The sequence below is a fragment of the Chionomys nivalis genome, chromosome 11, assembly GCF_950005125.1.
Source record: "Chionomys nivalis chromosome 11, mChiNiv1.1, whole genome shotgun sequence".
Classification (NCBI taxonomy): Eukaryota; Metazoa; Chordata; class Mammalia; order Rodentia; family Cricetidae; genus Chionomys; species Chionomys nivalis.
Window position 1 is genome coordinate 68,066,780 of NC_080096.1, and position 20,364 is coordinate 68,087,143.

The 20,364-nt window shown below is 37.4% G+C and overlaps 1 protein-coding gene across 31 annotated transcripts in view; it reads left to right on the forward strand.

Moving 5' to 3' along the window:
* Positions 1 to 20,364, forward strand: part of Ptprd (protein tyrosine phosphatase receptor type D) — a 2,217,081-nt gene that overhangs the window by 1,560,940 nt on the left and 635,777 nt on the right. For all 31 annotated transcript variants that reach the window (XM_057783903.1, XM_057783917.1, XM_057783909.1 and 28 more), the window contains one exon: positions 9,394 to 9,432. The gene's annotated coding sequence lies outside the window, so the exon portion shown is untranslated. The remainder of the gene's footprint in view (positions 1 to 9,393; positions 9,433 to 20,364) is intronic.

Below are 20,364 nucleotides of genomic sequence, written 5' to 3' on the forward strand. Positions count from 1 at the left end.
GTACACAACATAACACAGGAATTCAAACAAAAACTGAACAAACATGGAAAATTAGTGTTTCTCATTAATGACTCTAATGACTATAAATAAAGCTAAGTCTTCAGATTCATCAAAAAGTCACATTGTCCTTGGAAAAAAAATGTGGGCCTTTCATCTTGACATTCTACCCAGCTTTCTCCCTCCCTCTATGATACATACTTCATTTTCAGTAACCCCTGAAAGGAGTTCTTTTCCCTTGGGCATTTCTTTAATTGTCCACTACCTATTTGGGACCATATTTTTGTCCTTACCAAAAGTTTATCTGCACACCTTTTTCAAAAACGGATTCATGCATGATGAATATGTTATTATAGGATTGATTGTTTCATGCAATTAATAGATGTTAATACTTTTTATCGAACTCACACTCCCATTTATACACTCATTAAATAATATGAGTTGATAGCCTACCAAATATCAAGAACTTTCTAATTATTAATAATACAAATATCGAGGGCCTGACAAGATAACTCAGCAGATGACATTTGTCACCAAGGTGGATGATCTGCATTCAATTTTCTAAACTCCCATGGTACAGGAAAAGAATTGATTTTGAAACACTATCCTCTGACATCCTCACATGTTCTCTGGCATGCACGCATGATCACACTCAAAAATGAACAAACAAACAAATAAATAAACATAATAATTTTTTAAAACATAAATATTGATAAGGTCTTTTTTCAAGACCTTGCATTTAAGCATGGGCAGTAGACAAAAAAACATGACTATAATTTATAATTTGTAATATGCAGAATGCATGAAAGATTCCTTTTTATAGCCTTCTAAGTATTGCTGCCTCACTGACTGAATAAACAAAGGTTGTACTATTAACAACAGAAAGGCCCTGGAGAGCAACAGTGGATAAAAACTGGTTGAAAAATGAAACAATAGTGACATATGGGTTTGGAGAGCACCGTGATTCCCAACAGTCCAGGTCCATTATTCTTTCTGGTCTAGCCCTGAATCTTCTTTGATTGGCTGTTTCCTCTATGCATGGTATCTTTTATACATTAAGGGCAGTCCTAGAGTGGCAGCCAGAAGGAGAATAAAAGGCATTCAGGATTGGAGCCAGAAGACTTGGTATGCACAGAAAAGATAATAGTATTAATCTGTCAGGGATGCATACCGATTGAGGATGCAGATATTAAGTGTCCAGGAAACAATAAATCGTCTGATGCTCTTCGGGGGACGTTTACAGTAGAGGTGTTCTTGACAGAGAATGAGAAAAGACAAGCATCTGCAGGGAAGTTTCAGCGTAGTGCACGAGAGGCAAAGGCACCAAGGTCATGGAACATCTGTGGAACCTCATGTTTCCTGGCTGAGGACTGTGTTTCTGCAGGTTACATGTTAATGCTGAATAATAAAATTCCATACGCAGCCTTCATGCTCTTCTCAAAACATTTCCTCCTTTTAGCTGATTTTCTTTCTTAACTTTTTCTTTCTTAGTCTCCATGACCTCACAATATCTTTTACTATTTTTCTTCTCATTTCCATGACTGATCAATTTATCTTTGCACATCATTCTCCTCTAACCATTAAATGCCAGTTGTCTCCCTGCTTCAATAAACCGTCACTTGATGCAACTCAGCACTCAGTTCTACCAGTGCCTCTGCAGATCTCTCTTGGAAGCTTTATCATGTCCACCCCCTCAATCCACAACCATTTCTCCAAAGACTTAAAGCATGTTCAGGTAGGGGGGTTATACCGCCACATTAGACACAGCCATTGACCAGCTCTCGACGTTCTTCATCCCACTGAGGGGCTCATCATCTCTAGAACTGTGCCACTTCAGTGTATTCCAGAACTGACATCTCTGTAACTGCATTCTCCCATCAAATTCCACCACTGCTCTTCTCATCTCCTCAGTTCATAGTATCAAGATATCTGATTTCTTTCTCCACGCTATTTACCCAGGTTAATTGTTCTGAAAATGTTCTTTGACAACATTTCTGTAATAGTAGCAATCTAAGATAAGGTTTTTGAAAGGAAAGCAGCCAGGCACACTAAAAAGTAGATTTTGCTGTTCTATCTCATTCTAATGCCTCCTGTCTCATAAAGCCTTTGTCACCTCACTTGTGCTCCATGGAGTTTTCCATGTTTCTATCTTTGCATGTCACCTAATTAGTCATCATTTTACAGTATTATCACTTTTATTTATTTTTAATCATTTTTTCTTTTATTTTTTAAAAAAGAAAACAAACTATCTTTTTATCATTTGATATACCAATCCCAGTTCCTACTCCCTCCTCTCCTCCCATTTCCTCCACCTTACCCTCCATCCCAACTTCCATCCACTCCTCAGAGACGGTAATGCACATTGCTTTGGGGAAGGTCCAAGATCCTACCTAGAATATCTAGGCTAGGCGAGGTATCCATCCAAAAAGAATGGGTTCCCAAGAAGTCGTTACAAGCAGTAGGGATAAATCCTGGTGCCACTGCCAGTGGCTCCACAGTCTGCCCCAGCCATACAACTGTCACCCACAGGATCTAGTTTGGTCCTATGCTTGTTTCTTCCCTATTCGGATGGAATTGGTGAGTTCCCAATTGATAAACTGTCTCAGTGGGTGACGCTATCATGGTCTTGACCTCTTTGCTCATATTCTCACTCCTTCCACTCTTCAACTGGTTTGGGAGCTCAGCTCAGTGCTCCACTGCAGGTCTCTGCCTATGCTTCCATCAGTTGCTGGATGAAGGTTCTATGGTGATATTTAAGAAAGTCATCAGTCTGACTACAGGGCAAGGACAGTTTGGGTACCCTTTCCTCTGCTGTTTAGGGTCTTAGCTGGTCTCATCCTTGTTGATTCATGGGAATTCTCTAGTGCAAGCCCCATAATGACTCCCTCAATCAAAATACCTTTTTCCTTGCTGTCATCTCTGTCCTTCCTCAATTTCAACTATCTCCTTCCCTCAAGTTCTCCTCCCCATCCCCTTCTTCCCTCCTCTTCCCCTTCAGCCATCCCTTCTCCCCCTATCCCCATGCTCCCAATTTTGTCAGGATATATTTTCTATTTCCCCTTTTCAGGTGGATATATATATATATATAACCTTGCTGCTTAGCTTCTCTAGGGTCATGAACTATTGCTTGCTATTCTTTGCTTACAGCTAGTATCCACTTATGAGTGAGTACATACAATGCTTAACTTTCTGAGTCTGGGTTACCTCACTCAAGATAGTTTCTTCCTATTCCATCGATTTGCATGCAAATTTCAAGATGTTTCTTAACATCATTGTTTCTTATGATGATTAGTACTCCATTGTGTATAAATGTACCACATTTTCTTTATCCATTCTTCTGTTGAGAAACATCTAGGTTGTTTCCAGGTTCTGGCTATTACAAATAATGCTGCTATGAACACAGTTGAACAAATGTCCTTACAGTATAATTGAGCATCCTTTGGGTATATTATCACTTTTTAAAAACACACATTAAGTAACTTTAATCTACTTACGGTAATTCAATAGCTCAGTGTTGACAAATAATTACCGTGGTGGTTTACATTGCTTAGCTTACCTGACAAGATCTAGACTCACCTAACCGCGGGCCTCCCATCATTCTCCTGAGGGATCATCTAGATTATGTTAACCAAATTGGGATGACCCATCATAACCACAGGTGGCAGGCACCATGCCATGGGATGGCATCTGCATGAAAAGCAGAAAGTGAGTGTACCCCCACACTTGTCTGCCTTTGCTCTTTGATTGGGGATGCAATGTGCCCAGCTGCCTGAACTGCTGCTGCTGTGAATTCTCCACCATACTGGGCTGGACTTGGAACTATGAAACAAATAATGTTTCTTCTTTAAGTTGTTTTTGTCATAATATTTTCTCATAGAGTGGAGAAAAGCCACTAATACAGATATGTGAAGGAAGTCATAAATCTTAAGACTTGTATGCCACTGAACGTGTCTTTAAATGATACAAATTGCAGAAAGCAATTCAATACTAATGTTAAATTTCACTTCATATGTCCTAAATATTGTGTTATATTTATAATTATATAATATATAATAAATCATGCTAATGAAATACAACACTTTTTCCTATGAGTCTTTGAAATTACACATTTCAATTAACAACAGTCATACACAAACACATGAATAAGCAAATCTTAAAAATTATAATTGTTTCCTGAAATGTCACACTTAGTCTTGTTAGTAAAGGACACGTGAAATACTAAAAATGCAAGGGCTATCCACATTAAAATGCAGTCGAGATAAGGAGGTATAATTCTTGTTCTGAGTTACTTTCATATAAGGAAGAATGTGAATGCTGATATCTACAATACAGTGACTATAACCGGATTATAGAGAACATCATTGAGTGAAGTGCAGCAAATATTGCCTAATTACTTTATCCATATAAAAGATTGCTCAGAAACACATTATGAAGATCTAATAAAGGAATATGTTAGGAAAAGTGATTAGCTAAGGGGTCGCCAATGTCAGTTTGTAATAGAGTTCTGTACAGTTACTCTGTATGTAAAAGCTGTGACAAGTACTGTGCCATAAAAGGGTCATGGTGGGTTCCATATTTATACATACAAGGAGACTATGATGCAGTTTCGCACAGTGAATTACAGATTAAAGCAATGTGTCCTGGCGTGAAGGGTAAAGAAATTGAATGGCTCCTGTATTTCCTCCATCACACGAGATCTGTGTATGAGCTACTACCAGTTTGCACAAGACAGAAAGAACACATAGACTAAATGGTGTTGGTGTGAAGGGCATGACTCAATCAAATATTATGAGACCATATTTTAAGACTTATGAAGCAGATCCAGCTTAACAGTATAAAAAGTCATAGATTATTTAGAATACCCAAACTTTAACATCACCAAACTTGCTTTTTTTTTTTTTTTTTTTTTTTTTTTGGTTTTTCGAGACAGGGTTTCTCTGTGGCTTTGGAGCCTGTCTTGAAACTAGCTCTTGTAGACCAGGCTGGTCTCGAACTCACAGAGATTCGCCTGCCTCTGCCTCCCGAGTGCTGGGATTAAAGGCGTGCGCCACCATCGCCAGGCCAAATTGCTCTTTTCAATTCTAACCCATATCGTATCTATTTTAACCCACATTACCTCCATTGCATCTGATAAAATTCACCCTCCACTCCTCCAAGATCCATACCCCCAGCCCCTCTAAATCCTTGTCCCTTTTTTTAATAGTTTACTTATTCCAATTTGTATTGCCCAGATACTCGTGGGTGTAGGGCCATCCAGTACAGCATGTTGAGCCTATCTGGAGTCATTTCTTAAAACAGAAACAAAAACAAAACCTCATTCACCTCTAATCTCCCTCTCCCAAACCACCATGTGAGTGTCAGTCCTCAGTTAGGGATGGGGCCTCCTGAGCTCCTGGCCTCTCGGTGCTGACATATTGAGAAGCTTTTGTGTACAGATCTTATGCAAGCAGACAGAGTTACAATTTCATGGGCGTGGCAGTCCTGTCATATACAGAAAACATTGTTTCACTTCAGTCCTTTACAATTTCCATATCTTACAGTATTTTCATCCTCCTTTCTGTGACAGTCCCTGAGCCATGGGGCAGAGTGATGAAAGATGTCTCACGTATGGCTGAGCACTCTTAAGACAGGTATTCTCTCCCCTTTGATCTGTTGTGGGTGTTTGCATTTACTGCTGTCCACTACTCAAAGAAACTTCACTAGTGAGGTCTGAGAGCCGCACTCATCTACGGATATAGAGACACACAGAATTTAGAGGGCAGATTTATACCATATCCATTTGGCAGAAGAACAGTTGTCAAGTTAAACCTGGGGCCTATGAGCTCCCCCTCTATGACAGATTGCTAGCACTAGGCATGTGTTGTCTCCTGTGGAGTGGACTGTGGTGCTTGAAGAGGCCATGACAGAGCAAACAGCACAAGATCCAGCATTGAAGAATAAATTTGATTAGAAGTAACACACTAATTACTAAAATTATATCAGTATCTTTCTGTTAATATGACTGATGCTATTATCCAAAACTTACAATGATAATAAACTAATATGTAATAAATTATAAAAGTATATTTAAATGCCTCTGAAGTTTAATCTTTTTTAAAGTATTTAAATATACTCATGGGCTTGACTGTAACAGTAAGAACCTCATAGCATTACTGATTATATAAATTACATACTAATTCATAGAAAAGAGACTGAGAGGCCATATATTACCCCATTTCATGGATCAAGAATCATAGTTTAATAAGCAAATACAACTTTCCAGTTCCAGCAATGGTAACATAACGGTCAATGAATGTTCATAAGACCAAGATTCCCAGCGATTATTCTGAAGCTGAGAAATCTCTTGAAAAAAACACCAAACTAATCACAAAACTTAACTTCCTTTTATCCTAATATGCTGTGGGTTTAGGGTTGCATAATCTGTTTATATTATTGATGTCTATCAGTATGTAAGAGTGGTGAATTTGGGATCATCACAATACAAATGAGACAGCTATCATCAGCAAATCATATCACAGTTTGTCTCTAACTCAGAAATTATAACCATGTTCTATAAATTGTGATGACTTCTTTGAAAATTTTGACAAATCTATATTGAAATTCTATTTAATTTGACTAGTAGTTGTGGAAAAGATTGTGTATCAAGGTCTGTTTTTCTTGCCTTGCTACATTCAAAGACACCAAAGAGCGTAAACATAGTTAAAATCAGCTTCTGCCAAATAAAAAAAAAATCTTTGTACCTTCTGACTGTGTGAGAGAATGAAGAAATGGTCAATATAGTTGAGTCAGGTAGCATCCTGACCCTGGGTTCTTCCGTTGTTCCATTCAATAACCTAAGACACCTTTCTATGGTAACCTCTCTAGAAACTTTACCCAATTTAGCATTTTTATTGTCTCACAGACATTTTAAAATGTCCAGAATTGAAATCTCCTCAGATCCTATTATATTCTAAGTCTGCAGTGTCTCAGGAAGGATGCGGCTTATGCCCACAAGCCTAACTACTGCTCTAGTTTCTTTTTTCTGCCTTCCTTCACACCTGATGCCTCAGCCAGCCTCTTCTCTGCACTTACGATCAGAATCTTAGCCAGGACCATCAGCCTCTCCAGCCAGTGTGGGAGTCCTCACCTGCCTGCCGAAGGCCACCCCTGATACTAGACATTATAACAGTCTTGTTGACACAACTGCAATTTTATTTTTCCTTCCTTCCTTCCTTCCTTCCTTCCTTCCTTCCTTCCTTCCTTCTTTCCTTCCTTCCTCTTTCCTTCTTTCCCCCCCTCCCTCCCTCTCTCCCTCTCTCTCACCTTCTTTCTTTCTCCATATCTTCCTTCCTTCTTCTCTTTCTTTATTTTTTATTTTTATTCATTTATTATTTATCATGTTTTATTTATTTTAAAAAACAACTAAAATTTCCCCTCCTCCTTTCCTCCTGTTCCCTTCCCCTGCCTTCATTCTACCCCCACCTATCTACTCCTCGTCTGTCTCCATTTAGAAGGGGTAAGGTCTTTCACGGAAATCAACGAAGCATGGCATATCAAGTTGATGCAGAACCATGCTCCTTCTCTCTTCATCAAGGCTGAATAAGGCATCCCACCATAGTAAATAGCTTCCAAAGAGTCAGTTCACACCTCAGGGACAGGTCCTGGGAACCAGCATGACCAAGCAAGTCATCTGCATCTGGGTGACATTTCTGTGACTCTGTATTTCTTTTCTTTTTAAGATATAGTCTTACTATTTAAGCCACCTTGGCTTGTACTCCTGACCCTCAGCTCAGCTTTCTGAGTGTTGGGATGCCCAGCTACAGATGTTCTTCTAAAACAAAATCGCAGCTAATTTCATCAAAGATTTGGTCATGTAAGGCACGTTCTGTAGTAAATACACTAAATGACATACTTCTACTTCTTTATTTAGAGTGTTAAAATATAAACAATATTTTATAAGCTACAAACTCTTATATACATGCATGTACCTATTAGGTCCCACATAGCAAACAAATGTCCGTATCAGCTGCAGAAGCTCAGCCATGAGCCTTTGAGTGTGGCCCTCTTCCTTGGCTACATTTTCACTTATTTTTCTTGTCACACTAAATCAATTGGTTTAAGCAAAAAAAAAAAATGGTTGAATTAAATTCTTTGGTTAAACCAAAATGTGCAGACATAGAGTTTAGGAGGTGGCTCAGGTGGTACTGTGTCCTGAACATGTATCCCAGTACCATGTAAATCAGGCCTGACAAAAATATCTGTTATCCCAGCACTCAAGATTTTAAGGCAGGATACTCAGAAGTAAAACATCATCGTCAACCATACCCCAATTCAAGGCCATGCTGGAATAAGAGATATGTTCACAATGTTTTTTAAAGTACAGAAATAGATTATTATCTCCACTTCTGTAAATACTCAAAGCCCAAATTAATTTCTCCATTTTTACTAAATAAAAAGAAGCCACAGTGGGCGACTATAACTAAAAATGATTGGAAAAATGAGGAAAATGACTAGGCTGTTCGTAAAGTAGCTTCTAGGTTATAAAAGTAAACTCCTGAAACACTAATACTTCCATCGATTTGTAGTGTTCTCAATTTTAATGGAAATTACACTAAGAGTAAACTTCTATTTATTTCTTAATTTAAAAATAGTTATCTATGCGTGTTTTTAGGTGTGTACATTTATACATACCACATGTGTGTGGATGTTAGAAGACCACTTGTATGAGTCCATTCCTTTCTTGTACTGTGTAGGTCCCAAAGATCAAACTCATGTCTTCAGACTTGGTGAGAAGAGTACCTTACTGACTAAGATATTTTACCAGCCTTTAAGTTCTTACTAAGACTTTTTCTTCAACCCAGTTTTGAAGTTTAAATCCCTCTCTTTTAACATTGCCCCCATAATTAGGGAGAGTCTGTCTTTTTAGAAAACTGGTGGTGTTACTCAAAACACATCAGTGAACATTTTCTGTCTTCACTAACAATAATAATAATACTAACAATAATAATAATTTTAATCTCAACCAAAGTTAAGAATAAAGAAAATATTCCTTTTCATGAAAATATTTCAAAATATTTTCAACACTAATATTAATTTAATAATAATAATTTTGTGTCATTTATTTCATATTGTATATAATTTATAATGCCAAGAACACAGAATAGTTTTGAACTATATTCCTCTTCCAAGAATAGTCAAAGAAAGTTTTGCTTTTTTTGCTGAAAAAAGGAATGTTTTAGATTGCTTTTTAGGAAAGTAAGTGTGAGAGAAAATGCCATAATACAACAAATCTTGCTTCTCCATAGATTTTGACATTTTCCGCTATCCAGGCATGATAAACATGCGTCACCTAAATGAGCAGTTTTTAATAGCATCATTTTCACGTTTTAATTGTTGTCACATTTCTTCTTTGTTTAGGAAGAAGTCTGGTGAGCACCTGGGAGATCTAAATAGCAAGTAAGATTTAAAATGTCCAGGTTTGGGCTCAGCTTTCAAGTTCCTTTTGTTTTATTATTTTTTATTATTTAACTGTGTCTATTTGTCAGAGTGGGTTATGGCTTCTTTTTAGAAGTGTTAGAAGTTTAATTATATAGTTTGAGAAATAAACGTGAACTTTCAATAATTGAGGACTATTTGAAGTCTTAAATATACATGAGATTTTTTAATGCAATAGATGGATATAAAGAAATTACAGATAGGAATTTCTGGTTGTAGTGTATTATTCACAAGTGGAAGAATGAACTCATAAGATTTTGTAAGGTATTTTTTGTAACTGTTCTATTTTGACTTCTCAGTGGGTTTAGTAAAAACTGTTCCATGTGCTAACATGGCTGTTAGCACAGAGTCTAGACAGAAGTCCTACCCTACATCAGAATGAACTATGTTGGAATGATGATAGAAGCATTGACTTATGAATGGAACAGAGAAGGCATAGCAAACAGAAAGGAAGCACTGCAGTAAGAAGAGGGCTGAAAACAATAGGGGGAGGAAATGGGCCAGTGTCCTACAAGCCAAGGGAGGAACCAAGGAAACAAATAGTTAACCCATTCCTCACTGTGGATATGGGCAACAAAAGAATAAAACAAGAATGATCCAACAGTAGAGAACAGAAATTGGAGAGAGGATATACGACAGATTGCACTTAAGAGAGAAAAGAAAGAAAATAGAATTTGTTTTAAAGAGAGTAGAGGGAGATAGTTCTTTATAGGTTTTGCTTTTTCACTTACTTGACAATTTACTTCATTGAAACTGGAACATGGGATCTTTTGCAAACAGAAGCAAAGAACATATTTATGTTCTTTGTTGAGGAAAAGATTTTACTTAACATGTAATTATTTGATGTTTTGGGAACCTCGGCTTATGAACAGTTTGAGCCATGTTTAAATGAGGGAGCCAGTTCTTGAGTTATTCCTGACTTCTCTTGTGTAATTGTTTCTGCACTCAGGAAGTCACTGACTTTTTCCAAAGTTAAAACCATGTGTCTCAAAGTGAAGCAAGTAAATAAAATATAGCTCTTGATTATAAAAAGCATATTTTAAACCATTCAAATTTACAGTTAGAATGGCTCAAATCACTCTTGTATTTAGTGATAAAAAGTCCTAGAATTCCACTATAGTTTTGTTGCAATCGCTATGGATTGACAAAGGAAAGGTTAACTGTGGTGATGATCTCGACTAATAGCTACAGATATATCAAGGAAAGTATAGAAATGAGTTTTTCTAATCTAAAGAACAAAACATAAGTATTCATCAGTGTAACTTGCCTTTGTATTGGGATGAAGGTACAAATAAGGGAAGTATTCCTATGCAGAAGCATTTGGGGGATGTGACGAGGTTTATGCTTGTTGTTGATCATGGCCGTGTAACTATAATGTGTACTGTTATAAAAATGGTACTAACGATCAACAGGTATTAGAAAATGTTTGGTGATTTATAAATCATACATATCCACAGTATGTCCACTACTTTCCATAATCATTATACATCATAACCATGGACCCTTCAGCTGGGGAAGTAAAAATGTACCCCCTGACTCTCAATCCAAAACACTAAAAAGCCCAAAATTACCATTAAAAGCCACTTTCCCCTTGGCCTCAGTGTTTGCACATTAGAAACAGGTGTGGATTCAAATCCTTACAGGTTTGCTATAGCATTTTAACAACTATCATTCTGAAGTGTATCACTAGGTTATCACTAGAAGACAAATTAAGGAGGCCAGCATTTTGCTCCCCACAAGCACCTACCCAAATGATCAGCAGCCATAAAACTGACCTTCCCAGAATTTGTGCAAGTGTTTGTACTCATGATTCAGTTTTGCCATTTTCAAAAGTTATTTTGGGGGTTAACCCATAATGCAAAAATCTTTAGTCATCACCCTCATGGTGATATGTCTGGAGTACAGGAAAATGTTTTCAGGCTCATAATAACTCCACTTGCTAAGCCTCAAGCTTCTCCAGTGGATTGAAAGGAGGGCTCACTCTCTTTCTCCACGTTTTAGCAACACTAGCCTAGGTGTTTTATTTACGTTGTCTCATACAAGCCTCAGAGAGATCATGTGATTTGATGGTCTGCTTTTAGATGAGTCTCAGAAAATCTAAGAAACATACCTGACACAAAGGGGAAATGAAGCTGACACTGGAATCCATCTCTGGGATATTACAAATGTACCATGCGACCTCCCTTAGAGAAACATGGTATCTTCAGGGCAAACAATTAGATGAAACTTTTCACATGGCACAGAGAAAGTGTTAAATGAACGAGACAAGTTTGAAGGGACAGCAATAGTCATTGCTACCTCCCAAAAGAATGAGGTCTGAGAAGGGACACAATGCAGTATAGTATCACAGGGATTGTGCTGCTGCAACCCCTGAGGGAGGCACTAATAAACAATTAAAAGAAAATCTTACAATTCTCTGAGCCTTGGCCAGTTAATAGAAGGATTCCTCAAATCTTCCTGAGCATGTCAGTGAGACCCAATTCCTCTGATTTCTTGTACTAATTTAGCAAACAGAAGCTTCGGCTTCTGTGTTTCCTCTGTGTATCACCACTCCTCCTCATCTTCATAACCAAAAAGCAAAGATGTTTTCTGTGTGCATCTGCTTCTTGCTGGTGGTGAGAAGTCTCTGCTTCCCCCCAGCTAGTATAAGTATACTTCTTCCTTAGGAGTAAGAGTTTCCATGCTGAGCATCCATTAGAAGTTAATGTCTTCAAATTTTCTAGATTGAAAAAAAAGTTTCTTGAAAACAATTTAAAGAGATTCTTGCATGACTACTTGCTTAACTTTAGGAGTAATTGTTTCTGATTAGCTTCATTAAAATATGCATTCCTTATTTTTTCATTAGACAGATTGATTCTGAACTGTTAGAATGTTGTGTAATGATCAATAAATAATTATTTCTACTATGTTCATACACATATATGTTCCCACAAATGTATTGGCCGGCAGTGCTGTGCCATTTGCATTATTTCGCATCTGCCTGTCTGAATACGGTTATGAGTTGTTATTGTTGCATAAGATGCAAGAGGGGGAATGTGTTTAAAATACACTTTCATTGTGCCAGATCTGCAAGGCCATCTTCTCCTTCCTATGATTGTCTCAAGTGTAAACACAGCAGTTTGATAGAAACAGCGTAATGTTAGACTGATCTCTGTCCAGCTATCCTGTTATGAAAGTAGGTAAACATACTCATTTCCTCTTTAGACATTTCTGTTAAAGAACTTCTGTAAAGATACGAAACATTCCTTTGGATTGTAATCTATTCATTTTGTGTACTCGCCTTTATATCCTTTATATTTTTGTAACTCTCAATTCAAAGGCAAAAGGTGTCATTGGTTCTTTTGTGGGAATTTCTAAAATATGAATGCTCCTATTAAAGAATACTGGCATTTTACACAGAAAGAGGAAGCTGACCTACACAAGGGGAGCATGTTTTCATCTCTATTATGAGAATTTAACATGATCTTGGGGTCAGGTAAAAGTTTTATTTTATAAATATTGACTTTACTCATTAAACAATGTAAAAATGCTTTCAGAAAGAAATAGCCATGGGCCAAACCAATTTTTTTATTTTGCATTTCCACCACTTTGAGTCACTATTTTAACTTTACAGAGAGCCTATGGTTTACTTGTATAATAAAAAAGGACTCTTTGTATATAGCTATAACTGATGATGAAGGCATCAAGGCTGCAAAGGTTCAGCCACCAAGAGCTAGAGCATGATGACACACTACATGATGTTATTGAAGATGCTTAGAGATACCAAATGATTCATTGTACCTAAATACCACAACCTGGGCATCAACATGATGCCCATGAGACTATTACGTGGAAATGCCTAAAATAGTAGTATTTCAGTGGCAGAACCAATGGTGACAATGACCTCTCCTTGACACCACTAGGCAAAAAAAAAATATGTTGTTACTTTCTCATGGCTGCTATAGTTAACATGAACTCCACAGTTCATGTTCCTTGTCTGTCTGGATCTGGGTAGAGTACAGTGTCCACACATGAGGAATCCATGAATGCATACTAAGTTATACTTCCTTAAACCACAATTTTATATCTGGAAGAAAATTGGTATCAAAAGGGATAGTTACCTAAATGTGAATCAACTGATCTCGGGTGTACTTACAATGCACTGGGGAAAAGAAATGGAGGTTTGTTGCTTCTGCTCTGTGGAAAGAAACAATCATTTAACATGGCCTGTTATCAGAAGAAGCAGCAAGTGAGGACTCTTCCATATTTGGGCTATTATTAGTTCTGCCTTGTGAGTGATCACTCTGCTGCTATCACCAATGATCAATGATGAGACCCACCAATGTCAATGCCACACTATAGGAATTCCTATGGCACATTTATTTTCTCTGTTCCCAAGATGAATTCTAGTGTTGGTGGCCCAACATTAATTATTGCTACAGAAGCTCTTTCTAGTGCATCAGAGTTTAGCTGTTTTTTTGTTCCTGAGAAATGAACTCCTGAAGCCTCCGATATCAGGGGAAGCATGGAGCATAAGAACTGACAAGGATTCTCAAATACCGTGGCTCAGCTTTAAAGAAAAGTGTATTTTATTAAATATATCTCTTATTAAACTCCATTTCTTTCTGCCTCCGTTAGTATATCTGTAGTATTTTTCTGTTTCATTCAAAAAGTTCAGATACTCTAGACATTGCTGAAATCATCCAAAACAGTACCAAGAGTCTGCTAAAAGTTCAGTGTGGATATTCAGAGATGTAGGCTAGTAGGTAGTGCGTATAGCCATGACACAGATTTCCTTTTAGGGTTTCTGAGTTTGTGACATTGTGGAATGCAGTTGTAAGAATATATACCCTAACTTGGTAGAGAAAACAATTCCTTATCCTGGAAAGCAGACTGACAAAGCATGCATATGGCATGGAATGTGATGAAGGTTCATAAAATTTGCATGGTTCTTAAGTCTCCTTTACAGTCTATTTTGTTCTCTGAGTACTCTTAAGACAGGCAGAGCTGCCCTTGTCTGTGTGTGAAAAAAAAAATCTTACTTAGTTGATTCTTGTTTTGGCCACTTTTATTAGAAATCATTTATCCTGGTTTCCTTAAGTAAGTGGATTGAAGAAGACATCCCATGAAACTCAGTCCCATGCTCCTTAGTTGTGCCAGTTTTCTCTAGAGCATATCAAGTTAAACAAACTTAATAGCTAATAAAATAGGTATTTATCTTTTTTTCAACTTTGGAACCATATTTTTTTTAATTTATTCTTCTCTCATCTATTAAATACTGACCACAGTTTCCCCTCCCTGCACTCTTCAAGCTCCTGCCCTCCCCAATTTCCTCTCTTCCCATAGATCCACTCTTCCTCCATTTCCTTTATTACAAAAAATAACAGGTTTCCCAAGGATATTAAAAGCACAACATAACAAATTATGATAAGACTAGGCAATACCTTCAAATCAAGACCAGATGACATAGCTGAGTAGAAGGAAAAGGGTCCCAAGAGCAGGTCAAAGAGTCAGAGACAACTCCCACTTCCACTGTTAAAAGTTCCACATAAACACCAAGCTATACAACCAAAAATATATATACAGAGGACCTAGCTCAGACCCATGCCATCTCCCTGATTCAGTCTCTGTGAGCCCCTGTGTGCCCTGCTCAGTTGATTCTATGGGCTGTGATTTTGTAGTGTCCTTGAGCCCACTGGCTACTACAATCCTTCCTTTTATAATCAGTGTTTAATAGGGCTTAGTTTTTGTCTCTGTGTTTGCCTAGTGATGGATGTACTGCCTTGCCCACTCAACTTACCAGTTTGCATTTTCTTTGGAAAGTCATACTGAAAGTTTTGGCTCCTTGTTGGCAATTGTCTACAGTTCTCAAATCCAGGCACTGCCTGAAATTCTTTGCCTTATTCTACTCCCAGCATAGCACCTTGGAGTGAAAAGACAATAAGAGGGAATAATATGCAATGACTAAGAATCTGACAAGATGGAGCCCCTCCTAGTGAAATACATTTCAGTGTGGACACCAAGATAGAAAGCATGAGCCACAACCAAGTCCCTGCCACTTAACGATCATAACAAGCACTGATGGTGAAGGCAGCCCTGAAATCCAAAATTTGAAGTAGAATTTAAAATTTCATTTAAAAAAAACTTACTATGACATTGGTAATAAAGATGTAAAATGGCTGTCAATCTGTCTGTAAGCTGTGGGATTGTTATTGGAACACACCTACAGCCCCTCCCTTTGTAAGAGCTTGAGTCTTCAGTGATAGAATGATAGTGCCATATTCTCGACTGCACTGGTATTGGAAAGCATGTGAACCCATTTTCTCTCCTAGTGCATTCTGAATCTTAGGATTCTGAATAATACAGTTTGCTAGTAATAAACACCTCATAATGTGTGATATTGTTTGACTTGTATCACCCACAGTGCTGATTATATAGTATATAATTATATGCTGTGGTTATTATGTGTTTTAGAATCTCTTTATTCATAAGTCTCTTTTCTCAAATAACCACTTAATTGTATAATATTTAAATCAAAAGCTGCAGGCTTCCTAACCTTTCAGGATGTGAAACTAATAGGTGAATTATAAGCCATTCCCCAAGGAGCTGTCTGTTGAAATTTATGGAGCTGTATAGAAAAGCAGAAGCTATGTCAGATGAGCCCTGGAAAAACTACCCACCTTGTAGCCACCAGGGTCATCCTAGAATAGACATTAATTCTAATGGCCCCTTCAGTCCATAGTTGTCATATTATATTGAAAAGAAGCAATGTATAAGGTAATCAGAATATGCACACTTCACTCCAACAATTTGCAACTAAGGCAATCTAAACTATGAACACATTATATGTAAACTGATAAGCCCAGAAATTTTTTCTGCCAAAAAAAAAATAAAAACCAAACTAAACTGTAGTAATTTTTCAACAATTGTAATTAATTCCTGTTAGCTTCGCTGGAGGCTGTGTCTATTTTTTAATATAGGCTTGTTTTCCATTAGTCCAATGAGGCAAACAGATTTCTATTACTATAACAAATATCTGAGATAATGAACCAAAGGAAAAAAGGTATATTTTGGCTCAAAGTTTGCAGGGTTTCATTCTGTAAGCAACTGGTCTTGATGCTTTTCTACTTGAAGAAGACATTAAGCCATTAACAAGAGCCTTTGACAAAGAAAGTTATTCTCTTGGTAGCATTTCAAAGCTGCTCAATATCCTTAGACATCAGACAAATGCAAATCAAAACAACTCTGAGATGCCATCTTACATCTCTCATAATGTCCATGATCAAAAACACTGATGACAACTTATGCTGGAAAGGATGTTGAGTAAGGAGAACACTTCCTGGTATGAGTACAAATTTATATAACTGCTTTAGAAACCAGTATGCAGTTTCTCAGAAAATTAGGAATCAGTCCACCTCAAGATCTAACAATACCTCTTTTGGGCATATACTGAAAAGATGTTCAATTATACCAAAAGGACATTTGCTCAAACTATATATGTGGTAGCATTATATGTAATAGCCAGAACCTGGAAATAATCTAGATGCTTCTCATCAGAAGGATGAATAAGGAAAATGTGCTACATTAGCACAATGGAATACTACTTGGCATTAAAAAAATAATGATATCTTAAAATTTTCAAGCAAATGCATGGAAATAGAAAAAAACATACTGAGTGAGGCAAACAGACTCAAAAAGACAAATATAATATGTACTTACCCATATGTGGCTATTAGACATAAAGCTAAGAATAGCCATAAAGCCTACAGTCCACATCCCCAGAGAACCTAAACAACAAAAAGGACTCTCAGAGAGACATACATGTTTCTACTTAGGAAGGATAAAATGACAAGATCTCCTGAGTAAATTGGGAGCATGGGAGGCAGGGGCATGGTAAAAGTGGAGAGGGGAGTAAGCAAGAAAAATGGGGACAATATATACCTCAATAAAAGCAATAAAAAATAAGAAGTTACTCAACTCATAGCAGCTGGCAAATACAGAATAAGAAAAGAACAAGAAAGAGAGGAACACATATGTACCCACTATCCTCTTCAAAGGCACACACACAGGTGGTCAGAGGATTCTGAGTAGGCTCCACCTCTTAAAGGTTCAATCTACTCCCCATTAGTACAACAGAGTATAAACAAGCCTTTATTATGTGGCTGTGGGTAGGGGATGTGCGGCAAGCTACTGCAGATGAGTCAGTCAGTTTCTTCTGATAAGTTGAGCAAGTATTTACAGCGAGCTGGGCATGATTAAAGGAGAGCAACCTGCTGTGCTGTGGCTTGAAGAGACACTGGATTATCAGAACTTGGGAAGACCTGTAAGTGGACCATCAGACCAAAATCTGACCCCACATGATGGCGTATGAAAGAGTTCCACAACCACCCAGAATGGAGTACAACAAATGTTTATTTAACTGGGGATAAACTCACCAAAAGAGTAGCGATCCACAGTCCTCTGTGTGCACTAGGAACTGGAACCAAATCCAGTAGTCAAGAGACCTGCACCTGCTCTCCATCTGCATTTATAGTACATGAGACCACGGCCAAAGTATCTTAAAGGCTATTGGCTGAAGGAGTTTTCACAGCACCTCCCCCTTTTGTCTAAGTATGAGAGTACTAAGGCTAATACAAAATTATATATAATAAGAACAAATATCAAGTATTACCAAAGGAAAAGAAGAGGCAAAAAAACATACACGAAAATTAGAATTACAATCAGCATGAACAACATCAGAAAAGAAACATATGCTAAGTGTTTCAATAGCTATTCTATCCTAAAGAATTTAAGTCTTATATTAAAAATGGCTTGGCTAAGTCATGAGAGGGAAGTAACTATGAATACCTAGTCTTGAACCCCATCAACGACCTGGGAAGGGAAATAATACTCTTGAACAGAGAGGAAATGCAATCAAGCAACTTTCAAAAGGTGCAAGAAATGACAGAGACAATTAGCTCCCTGAGTAATCACCCACAGTCTCATTTGCAACATTGGGGCAACCAACTTTGGCTAAGGCCTAGAATATCTGACAGATACTCAGAGGCAGGACAGTTTGAAAAACCATCTTACCCTGTCTTGAGAAGATTTGGCGGACTTTTTGATTGCACCTGCTTGTTCAATCTGGACACTGCATTTTGTCAGTTGTCTAGGCAGGGGCAGTTCTTTGCCCAAAGGCCAGTTTTGCCAAGAAGAAATCAAACTCCAAGTAGAATGTTTTTAGTGCCCAACATTCTCGAGGAAATAGATTGGTGCTACCAGGTACAATTGTGTCTCACATCAACAAAACCCTAAGTTACTTAAATGCCATATTCTACAGTTTTTTGAAGTGTTAGAAGATTACCAATCTATGTGGAATTCAATTTCTATGCATCTAAAGAACCTGATTACTCTAAGCATGGTAAACATGGATGACTATTATTTACCTGTAATTTTTCATACTTATATAGTTTAAAGGCTAAGGCTTCATATTTAAAAATTAAATAATCTTTAAGCAGATGTGCAGGAAATGATGACAATTAAAATGTAAACAATATATAAGTATCTTGATCAGAGGTAGAAATGTATAATGCAATATGATAAAAAATATCCTGAAATTGCATCAATATACAATATTTCTTAAGCAGAGGTAGAAACATGCATGCATACAATATGACAAAATATCTTTGGATAGGAGCATATTCAACATAACAAATACAATTTGGATTTGTATCAATATACAAGAATCTATGCCAATGTAAATTGTCTGTAAATAATAGCTCATAAGTGATTTCACTACTACTCACTACTATTATTAGGGTAAGCTCACACTAATTTACCTATTATCTCATCCCATTCATTTCTCCACCCCCTTATTTTTTCAAGAGACATCCCTGAGACTACTTCATTTCCACACCCAACCCTAATACCACTTATAACCAACCACTAATAGATGTCCTTAACCCTGAAGACAAACTTTGCTGGGAGATGGGATGTCATTTTCTAGACTTACTTCCAGCTGTCACGGGGGTGTTGAAGTTGGGTGCCAATTTATTGGCATACAAAGAATTCCATAATCAACCAGACTGGAATTCAACAAAGGTTTATTTATCTCGGGATAAATAAACTCGCAGAAAGGATAGCAATCCATAATTCTTTGCATGCTCTGGGAACTAGAACTGAATCCAGCAGCCAAGAGTACCACACATGCCTTTCATCTGCATTTATAGTACATGAGACCATGACCCAAATGGGCTGGCATCTTAAAGGCTATTGGCTGAAGGAGTTCCCACAGCACCCACATATGTTGACAACTAAAGAAAGAGAGAAACAAAGAGGTGGAGAGATGGCCCACACTTAAGTAGATTTCTTGCTCATCCAGAGGACAAGAGTTAAGTTCTTAGTATCCATGTTGAACGGTTCACATCCATCTATGACTCCAGCTCCAAGGGATCCAAACCCTTTCTGGATTTCACAGGCACATGTGAAATACACTCACACAGACATGTACGTAAAAATAAAAATAGCTTTTTAAAAAAGGACAAGAGAAATAAGTCACAGAACTTTTTTCCCTTCTAATGTTAAGCTATAAGTAGCTTCTATTGCCTGAACCATACAGAAGCACAAAGTAAAATGTCCTTGTTGGCAAATTCCATAAAGCTGAACTCACCAGACATAGAGCAGTGGGAGGAAAAGTAAAAATAGATCAGGAAGGGAGATATGTCCTTATACTCTGTATAAGTCTGTCCCATTTCTATCAGAATTGAACTTCCATCCATAGCCTACTTTCTATTACCTGAGCTGGGTATTTCCCTTTCTACCTAGGGAATACTGAGAAAGTCTTCTGTTGCTTTCTTACAATGCTTTAAAAGCTACATCAATCATCTACACCATTTAGTAAGGTTTTGGTCTCTTTTCAGAATCATGAATCTCCCA